A 10,174-nucleotide genomic window follows, 5' to 3' on the forward strand; every position below is an offset into this window, starting at 1 on the left:
CTTGAAAGTTCAACTTATAAATGTATTATTCTACTTATAAATTGATTATATTTATATAAAACTAATGATTAGACCTAAGAGGATCTTATTGTTCAGAGTACTCAGGCAGAACAATATAAACTCTGTTAAACAATTAATCCCATTTTAAAATTTATAAAATGTAATTTCATTAAGTATTGTAAACCAAATATAAATTTCATATATTCTCTTTTCATTTTATACCTATCATATGCATGCTTAATCAAGTTTCATTTCTAATAAGCAAATTCTTCCCAAGTACTTAACAAAAATTTGTTCAGTTCAGTTAAGTTGCTCAGTCATGTCCGACTCTTTGCAACCCCATGAATCGCAGCACGCCAAGCCTTCCTGTCCATCACCAACTCCCGGAGTTCACTCAGACTCACATCCATCGAGTCAGTGATGCCATCCAGCCAGCTCATCCTCTGTCGTCCCCTTCTCCTCCTGCCCCCAATCCCTCTCAGCATCAGAGTCTTTTCCAATGAGTCAACTCTTCACATGAGGTGGCCAAAGTACTGGAGTTTCAGCTTTAGCATCATTCCTTCCAAAGTAGTCCCAGGGCTGATCTCCTTCAGAATGGACTGGTTGGATCTCCTTGCAGTCCAAGGGACTCTCAAGAGTCTTCTCCAACACCACAGTTCAAAACCATCAATTCTTCGGCGCTCAGCTTTCTTCATAGTCCAACCCTCGCATCCATACATGACCACTGGAAAAACCGTAGCCTTGACTAGATGGACCTTTGTGGGCAAAGTAATGTCTCTGCTTTTGAATATGCTATCTAGGTTGGTCATAGCTTTCCTTCCAAGGAGTAAGCGTCTTTTAATTTCATGGCTGCAGTCACCATCTGCAGTGATTTTGGAGCCCCCCAAAATAAAGTCTGCCACTGTTTCCACTGTTTCCCCATCTATTTCCCATGAAGTGATGGGACCAGATGCCATGATCTTCGTTTTCTGAATGTTAAGCCAACTTTTTCACTCTCCTCTTTCACTTTCATCAAGAGGCTCTTTAAATAATCTAGTATTCTAACATTATTTACATGGGAGCTCCCTGGTTGTCCAGTGGTTAGGACTCTGTACTCTCACTGCCAAGGGCCCAGGTTCATTCCCTGGTCAGGGAACTAAGATTCCACAAGCCATGTGGAGTGGCCAAAAAAAATATTTTTAATAATATTATTTACAAACAATTAAATTCCCTTGCATTTAATAAATCTAATCTATCAAATTAGGTTAACCTCTCCGATTTTTCAATATGTCACATTATTTCAAAATTACATTTTAAGTACCAGACACTCAAAATTATTTTAAACACAGAAGTATTTAAATGATGGGTTTGATTTATTTATCATGTCTAAATTTAATTCTAAACCTTTTCAGACTTGAAAAGCCACTTACTCACCAAGAAAGAAGTTCTAACATCTCTAGGGAGTTCAGATTACTGAGTCAACAATTCACAATCATGATAGAGTTAGCATCTAGCAGGGCAACATTGAGGTGACTGGCTCAACAATCCAGGCCATGATATAGTTACTTTCTTAGGATCTGGCTGAGGTTGATACCTTAAAGAAGTCAATGCTATTGGGTTGACAATTTATTAGCCCAATAAGGTCATTATCAGTCTGAGATTTGACCCTAGGGACTACAACCCAAATTCACCTCCTTCCAGGATGACTCCACCTGAGCCACATATGGATACAGTGAGCCCTTTTTATAGTCTCCACTACATCGGGGCACTTCAAGTCCCTGTCCTTCTCCTGGATTCAAATTACACCCCTCTGTAATTCATCTGCTTGGAGTAAGCAGCTTCACCCAAGGTGAAAGGTGCAAGGGTGCAAGAAAGGAAATTTACACCACAATTTGAGTGGATTCTTGAGTTCTCTTAAGACATGTTAGTGCAACTGTTCCTTAAAACTCCTGAGACTTCACCATTCTTTCAAGATTCAGTTGTAATTGCTCTGGGTGCAGCCTGGGCATTAGGATTTTTCAAAGCTCTCGGAATGATTCTAATATGCAGCCAACATTGAAAATCACTGTTGCACCTTCTCTTCCAGCTATAAAGACTGGAAGACTATATGTTAATTTTATCACATTGGCTCTTGAATACCTCTGTCTGTCGAAAGTTGTGTTGATCACAGTAAAGTTATCAAAGAGTGGTTAAAACTTAAAGCTCTAAAATTAGACCGCTTAGGTTGACCTTGAGCAAATTTCTTACCTTCTCTATGCCTTAGTATCACTATCTGTAAAATGGGGATAATCAGATCAGATCAGTCGCTCAGTCGTGTCCGACTCTTTGCGACCCCATGAATCGCAGCACACCAGGCCTCCCTGTCCATCACCAACTCCTGGAGTTCACTGAGACTCAACATCCATCGAGTCAGTGATGCCATCCAGCCATCTCATCCTCTGTCGTCCCCTTCTCCTCTTGCCCCCAATCCCTCCCAGCATCAGAGTCTTTTCCAATGAGTCAACTCTTCGCATGAGGTGGCCAAAGTACTGGAGTTTCAGCTTAGCATCATTCCTTCCAAAGAAATCCCAGGGCTGATCTCCTTCAGAATGGACTGGTTGGATCTCCTTGCAGTCCAAGGGACTCTCAAGAGTCTTCTCCAACACCACAGTTCAAAAGCATCAATTCTTCAGTGCTCAGCCTTCTTCACAGTCCAACTCTCACATCCATACATGACCACTGGAAAAACCATAGCCTTGACTAGATGAACCTTTGTGGGCAAAGTAATGTCTCTGCTTTTGAATATGCTATCTAGGTTGGTCATAGCTTTCCTTCCAAGGAGTAAGTGTCTTTTAATTTCATGGCTGCAGTCACCATCTGCAGTGATGGGGATAATAGTTATACCTATCTCCTAGGGTTGTTTTAAAATAGGATGAAGTGGCATTTATACATGTAATGCTTACTGAACAGCTTCTGCATATATTAAGTGCTCAATGCATGTTAGCTATTCTTATCATTATTTTTATGCAAATAATCATATAATCTGCAAATATATCTCTCTCTTTCCAGTCCTTATAGTTACTCCTTCATTTTCTGGTCTTATTATATCGGTCAGGGCCTCCAACATCATGCATTAGTGGTGATAGAGGTACCCCCCCATCTTATTGGTCTCCTTCATTACCAGTGTTAAAGGAAATGCCTCTGAGGTCCATAAGGATACTCGTACTTAAACATATGAGGTTTGATAGAGGTTGTGCTGTAATGCTGTTTCTCACATTAAGGAAGTTAGTTTCTTACTTTTGAGAAGGCATGGAAGTTTATTGCATGCTTTCCTTGCATGGAGGGTAACAATCATATAATTTTCCTCCCTTAAGCTATTAAGGGCTTCCCTGGTGGCTCAGCTGGTAAAGAATCCACCTGCAATGCAGGAGGCCTGGGTTTGATCCCTGGGTTGGGAAGATCCCCTGGAGAAGGGAACAGCTACCCTCTCCAGTATTCTGGCCTGAAGAATTCCATGGACTGTATAGTCCATGTGGTCCACTGGAGAAGGGAATGGCAAACCACTTCAGTATTCTTGCCTTGAGAACCCCATGAACAGTATGAAAAGGCAAAATGATAGGATACTGAAAGAAGAACTCCCCAGGTCAGTAGGTGCCCAATATGCTACAGGAGATCAGTGGAGAAATAACTCCAGAAAGAATGAAGGGATGGAGCCAAAGCAAAAACAATACCCAGTTGTGGATGTGACTGGTGATAGAAGCAAGGTCCAATGCTGTAGAGAGCAATATTGCATAGGAACCTGGAAGGTTAGGTCTATGAATCAAGGCAAACTGGAAGTGGTCAAACAGGAGATGGCAAGAGTGAATGTTGACATTCTAGGAATCAGCAAACTAAAATAGACTGGAATGGGTGAATTTAACTCAGATGACCATTATATCTACTACTGTGGGCAGGAATCCCTTAGAAGAAATGGAGTAGCCATCATGGTCAACAAAAGAGTCTATGAAATGCAGTACTTGGATGCAATCTCAAAAACGACAGAATGATCTCTCTTCGTTTCCAAGGCAAACCATTCAATATCATAGTAATCCAAGCCTATGCCCTAACCAGTAATGCTGAAGAAGCTGAAGTTGAATGGTTCTATGAAGACCTACAAGACCTTTTAGAACTAACACCCAAAAAAGATGTCCTTTTCATTATAGGAGACTGGAATGAAAAAGTAGGAAGTCAAGAAACACCTGGAGTCACAGGCAAATTTGGCCTTGGAATACGGAATGAAGCAGGGCTAAGGCTAATAGAGTTTTGCTCATAAAACACACTGATCATAGCAAACACCTTCTTCCAACAACACAAGAGAAGACTCTACACATGGACACCACTAGATGGTCAACACTAAAATCAGATTGATTATATTCTTTGCAGCCAAAGATGGAGAAGCTCTATATAGTCAGCAAAAACAAGACCGGGAGCTGACTGTGGCTCAGATCATGAACTCCTTATTGCTAAATTCAGACTGAAATTGAAGAAAGTAGGGGAAACCACTAGGCCATTCAGGTATGACCTAAATCAAATCCCTTATGATTATACAGTGGAAGTGAGAAATAGATTTAAGGGCCTAGATCTGATAGACAGAGTATCTGATGAACTATGGAATGAGATTTGTGACATTGTACAGGAGACAGGGATCAAGACCATCCCCATGGAAAAGAAAGGCAAAAAAGCAAAATGGCTGTCTGAGGAGGCCTTACAAATAGCTGTGAAAAGAAGAGAAGTGAAAAGCAAAGGAGAAAAGGAAAGATATAAGCATCTGAATGCAGAGTTCCAAAGAATAGCAAGGAGACATAAGAAAGCCTTCCTCAGCGATCAATGCAAAGAAATAGAGGAAAACATCAGAATGGGAAAGACTAGAGATCTCTTCAAGGAAATTAGAGATACCAAGAACACTTCATGCAAAGATGGGCTTGATAAAGGACAGAAATGGTATGGACCTAACAGAAGCAGAAGATATTAAGAAGAGATGGCAAGAATACACAGAAGAACTGTACAAAAAAGATCTTCATGACCCAGATAATCACGATGGTGTGATCACTCACTCAGAGCCAGACATTCTGGAATGTGAAGTCAAGTGGGCCTTAGAAAGCATCACTATGAACAAAGCTAGTGGAGGTGATAGAATTCCAGTTGAGCTGTTTCAAATCCTGAAAGATGATGCTGTGAAAGTGCTGCACTCAATATGCCAACAAATTTGGAAAACTCAGCCATGGCCACAGGACTGGAAAAGGTCAGTTTTCATTCCAGTCCCAAAGAAAGGCAATGCCAAAGAATGCTCAAACTACCACACAATTGCACTCATCTCACACGCTAGTAAAGTAATGCTCAAAATTCTCCAAGCCAGGCTTCAGCAATACGTGAACTGTGAACTTCCTGTTGTTCAAGCTGCTTTTAGAAAAGGCAGAGGAACCAGAGATCAAATTGCCAACATCTGCTGGATCATGGAAAAAACAAGAGAGTTCCAGAAAAACATCTATTTCTGCTTTATTGACTACTCCAAAGCCTTTGACTATGTGGATCACAATAAACTGTGGAAAATTCTGAAAGAGATGGGAATACCAGACCACCTCACCTGCCTCTTGAGAAACCTATATGCAGGTCAGGAAGCAACAGTTAGAACTGGACATGGAACAACAGACTGGTTCCAAATAGGAAAAGGAGTACGTCAAGGCTGTATATTGTCACCCTGCTTATTTAACTTATATGCAGAGTACATCATGAGAAACGCTGGACTGGAAGAAGCACAAGTTGGAATCAAGATTGCCAGGAGAAATATCAATAACCTCAGATATGCAGATGACACCACCCTTATGGCAGAAAGTGAAGAGGAACTCAAAAGCTTCTTGATGAAAGAGGAGAGTGAATAAGTTGGCTTAAACCTCAACATTCAGAAAACGAAGATCATGGCATCCGGTCCCATCACTTCATGGGAAATAGATGGGGAAACAGTGGAAACAGTGTCAGACTTTATTTTTTGGGGCTCCAAAATCACTGCAGATGGTGATTGCAGCCATGAAATTAAAAGATGCTTACTCCTTGGAAGGAAAGCTATGACCAACCTAGATAGCATATTCAAAAGCAGAGACATTACTTTGCCCACAAAGGTCTGTCTAGTCAAGGCTATGGTTTTTCCTGTGGTCATGTATGGATGTGAGAGTTGGACTGTGAAGAAGGCTGAGCACAGAAGAATTGATGCTTTTGAACTGTGGTGTTGGAGAAGACTCTTGAGAGTCCCTTGGACTGCAAGGAGATCCAACGAGTCCATTCTGAAGGAGCTCAGTCCTGGGTGTTCTTTGGAAGGAATGATGCTAAAGCTGAAATTCCAATACTTTGGCCACCTCATGCGAAGAGTTGACTCATTGGAAAAGACCCTGATGCTGGGAGGGATTGGGGGCAGGAGGAAAAGGGGACGACAGAGGATGAGATGGCTGCATGGCATCACTGACTCGATGGATGTTGAGTCTCAGTGAACTCCAGGAGTTGGTGATGGACAGGGAGGCCTGGTGTGCTGCAATTCATGGGGTCGCAAAGAGTCGGACACGACTGAGCAACTGAACTGAGCTGAAGCTATTAAGGTGAATTCCACTTTTTGAAAGGACAACATTGATTAACGAGGGGAACTGAAGAGGGGAATGTTTTATATAAGAGGTGGGAAAGGCAAGTTTAACTCAGAAGTAATAAATTCACTAAGTAAATTCAGGAGAAGCTATTCGTATGAGTCAGACCTTATGAGGGGAGAGGAGAGAAACAACAAGTATGGAATGTTTCCACTTTTGTGACCACAAAAGTGAAGGTTTTAAGAACACACTGGATGATTGACCAAGAAAGATTCAAGTTTCTGTAATTTAGCACTGCACATCTTTTCTCCCTTGCGGCCCTTGCCTTTTTCCAACAGTAGTAGGTGCCCTTTTTTTTTATGTTTTCTTTTACCCCAAATTTTTTTTGAAAAATAATCCCCAGAAAAGGTGAATTATGGTATTAATATAATGAATTAATAGTTGATCCATTACCTAGATTCATCAATTATTAACATTTGGCCACATTTTATTTATCTAAGATACATCTGTGTATTTTTTTTTCTTTTTTTTACTGAGCCATTTAAAAGTTCCAGACATGATGAGACTTTATGCCTGAATACTTCAACCTATAGCTTTTTACAGAACATTCTTCTAAATATCTGCAAAACCATTATCACATCCAAGGAATTTAACATTAATATATTTAATATACAATAACATAGTAAAATTTCATCATTACCACGAGTTTCCTTTAGAACTTTTTTCTTATTTGATCTAGGATCCAGTGAAAGATCCAACAGTGCATTTGGTTGTCAAGCCTTTTGCATATTTTTTAATCTTTATCTTTAATCAAGAACAGTACACACAGACATGCATGGTCTTCCATGAATCTACTGTTTTTGAAGAGTCCAGGGAAGTTCTTTTAGAATGTCTCACAATTTGGATTTGGTCACCTTCCTCCCACAATTAGATTTAGGTTAAACATTTTTTGGCAAAAATACTATATGTGTGATGTTGTGTACCTTATATCCCATCAAAAGGTACCTAATGTCAATTTGTCTTGTTATTGGTGATGGTAAGTTTGGTCATTTGTTTCAAGTGATATCCATCAGAATTCCATTTTAAAGGCACGTTTTCCTCTTTGTAGTTAACCAAGTAACTTATGGAATGATACTTTGAAACCATGTAAATATTCTGCTCTGAAGCAGTCTTTCGCCCAATGGTTTTAGCATCCATTGATGATCCCTACCTGAATCTGCTCATTACATGATGGCTATAGAAGAGTGATCTTCTAAGGCAATAATACCAGCTGCAAATGAAATAAGTGGCGATGTTATTAGAGGAGATGGAATAAGTTAGAGGTGTTAACTCTACCTTGGGGGAAGATCTGGGGAGGCACCTACAGGGGATTTACGTAGAAGATAAAGACAGGAGGTCCTGAAAGAAAACGATCTTGAGCCTTTACACTCAGGAGAGCTTCTGGGTTCTGGATCCATCAAGCAGGTGTCTTTCCTGTCAACTTGAATCTAGTCTGTTTAAGCTAACAAATCGTGCAGTTGCACATCTGTTTTATCTGTATGTTGGAATCAGTAGCCTTGCTGTATGAATGAACCCCAGACATTCACTTTGTCATCCCCCGTATAATTTGGTCTGGATCACAGTAGCTGTAGTGACCTATGGCTTGGATTGTTCTCCTTGCTTGGCTTGGATTGTCCTCCTTGCTTGTGCCATTTCTTGCCTACAAAGTCCTGGGACTAGGTGAGGGAGTCAAAAGCACTGAGAGTCTCTAATTTTCAAAAATCCTTATATTTCTATATTATGCTGTACTCTGATTCTAATACATTATTTTGAAATTTACTGCTGGATTTAAATTTTAATATTTTATTTTAAATTTCACACTCATGTTCACAAATGAGGTTGCCCTTAAAGTGGTCTTAGTATCAGTATTATATTAACCTCTTAAAAATGAGTTGGATAATTTCTCCCAATAAGCTGGATGATTTCACATGGAATAACAAGTATAAGATAAGAATTATCTGTTCCTTTGAAAGCTTAGTAAAGATTCACCAGTAAAACCGTCTGGCTTTAGTGCTTTTAATGAAGAGAGTAGTTAAATAAGTTGTGGTGTTCCCTAATACAATAATATTCATACAACAGAGTGGTGAAAATCAAATACATCTTCATGAAATAACAGAAAAATCTTAAAACTATGAAGCCATCAGTTTTGTTATTATAGGCAATGCAGCTATCAACATTCCTGTACATGTCTCTTGGTGCCAAGCTGCAAGAGCTTCTCTAGGAAATATACCTCATAGTAGAATTCCTAACTTGCAGAGGATATGCATGGTTCAGCTTATTAAGGTAATAACATACTGTTTCCCTAGGGAATTTCTCCAGTTTACACCATTATCAGCAATATGTAAAAGTTCCCATTACTCCATATTCTAGCTAAAATTTGGTATTTCTAACTTTTGCATTTAGTGGCTGTGTAATTGGATTTTATTATGATTTCAACTTACAAAACGCTGGGCTTGGAAGAAGCACAGATTGCACAGAATCAAGATTGCCGGGAGAAATATCAATAACCTCAGATATGCAGATAACATCACCTTTATGGCAGAAAGTGAAGAGGAACTAAAAAGCCTCTTGATGAAAGTGAAAGAGAAGAGTTGGCTTAAAGCTCAACATTCAGAAAACGAAGATCATGGCATCTGGTCCCATCACTTCATGGGAAATAGATGGGGAAACAGTGGAAACAGTGTCAGACTTTACTTTTGGGGGCTCCAAAATCACTGCAGATGGTGATTGCAGCCATGAAATTAAAAGACGCTTACTCTTTGGAAGGAAAGTTATGACCAACCTAGATAGCATATTGAAAAGCAGAGACATTACTTTGCCCATGAAGGTCCATCTAGTCAAGGCCAGTGGTTACGTATGGATGTGAGAGTTGGACTGTGAAGAAAGCTGAGCGCCGAAGAGTTGATGCTTTTGAACTGTGGTGTTGGAGAAGACTCTTGAGAGTCCCTTGGACTGCAAGGAGATCCAACCAGTCCATTCTGAAGGAGATCAGCCCTGGAATTTCTTTGGAAGGGCTGATGCTAAAGCTGAAACTCCAATACTTTGGCCATCTCATGTGAAGAATTGACTCATTGGAAAAGACTCTGATGCTGGGAGGGATTGGGGGCAGGAGGAGAAGGGGACGACAGAGGATGAGATGGCTGGATGGCATCACCGACTTAATGGACATGAGTCTGAGTGAACTCCGGGAGTTGTTAATGTTCAGGGAGGCCTGGCGTGCTTCAATTCATGGGGTCGCAAAGAGTCGGACACGACTGAGTGACTGAACTGAACTGAACTGATTTCAAATGAACCAGAAAATTTTTTCATATGTTTATGGATTATTTATGCTTTCTCCTAAGTGAAAATACCATTCATTTCTTTGTCCATTTTACTGATTGAGTTGTCTTTTCTTATTGACGTATAGACGTAATTTATATAGTCTAGATATTAAATCTTACTCAGTTTTATGTGTTGCCCTTATTCTTTCAGTTTGTAGCTTAGCTTTTCACTTTATGTGACTCTAAATGCTTAATATAAATGTAGTCAAGTTTATTGATTTTCTTCCTTTTGAACATTTTTTATTTTGA

The 10,174-nt window shown here is 39.9% G+C and overlaps 1 non-coding gene across 1 annotated transcript; it reads left to right on the forward strand.

Annotated features, from left to right (window-relative positions):
* Window positions 1-1,062: 1,062 nt before the first annotated feature.
* Window positions 1,063-1,135, forward strand: TRNAE-CUC. Its single transcript has one exon. It is a non-coding gene; the product is annotated as a tRNA-Glu (tRNA).
* Window positions 1,136-10,174: the final 9,039 nt, after the last annotated feature.

Source organism: Bubalus bubalis, chromosome 6 (assembly GCF_019923935.1).
Source record: "Bubalus bubalis isolate 160015118507 breed Murrah chromosome 6, NDDB_SH_1, whole genome shotgun sequence".
Taxonomy (NCBI): domain Eukaryota; kingdom Metazoa; phylum Chordata; class Mammalia; order Artiodactyla; family Bovidae; genus Bubalus; species Bubalus bubalis.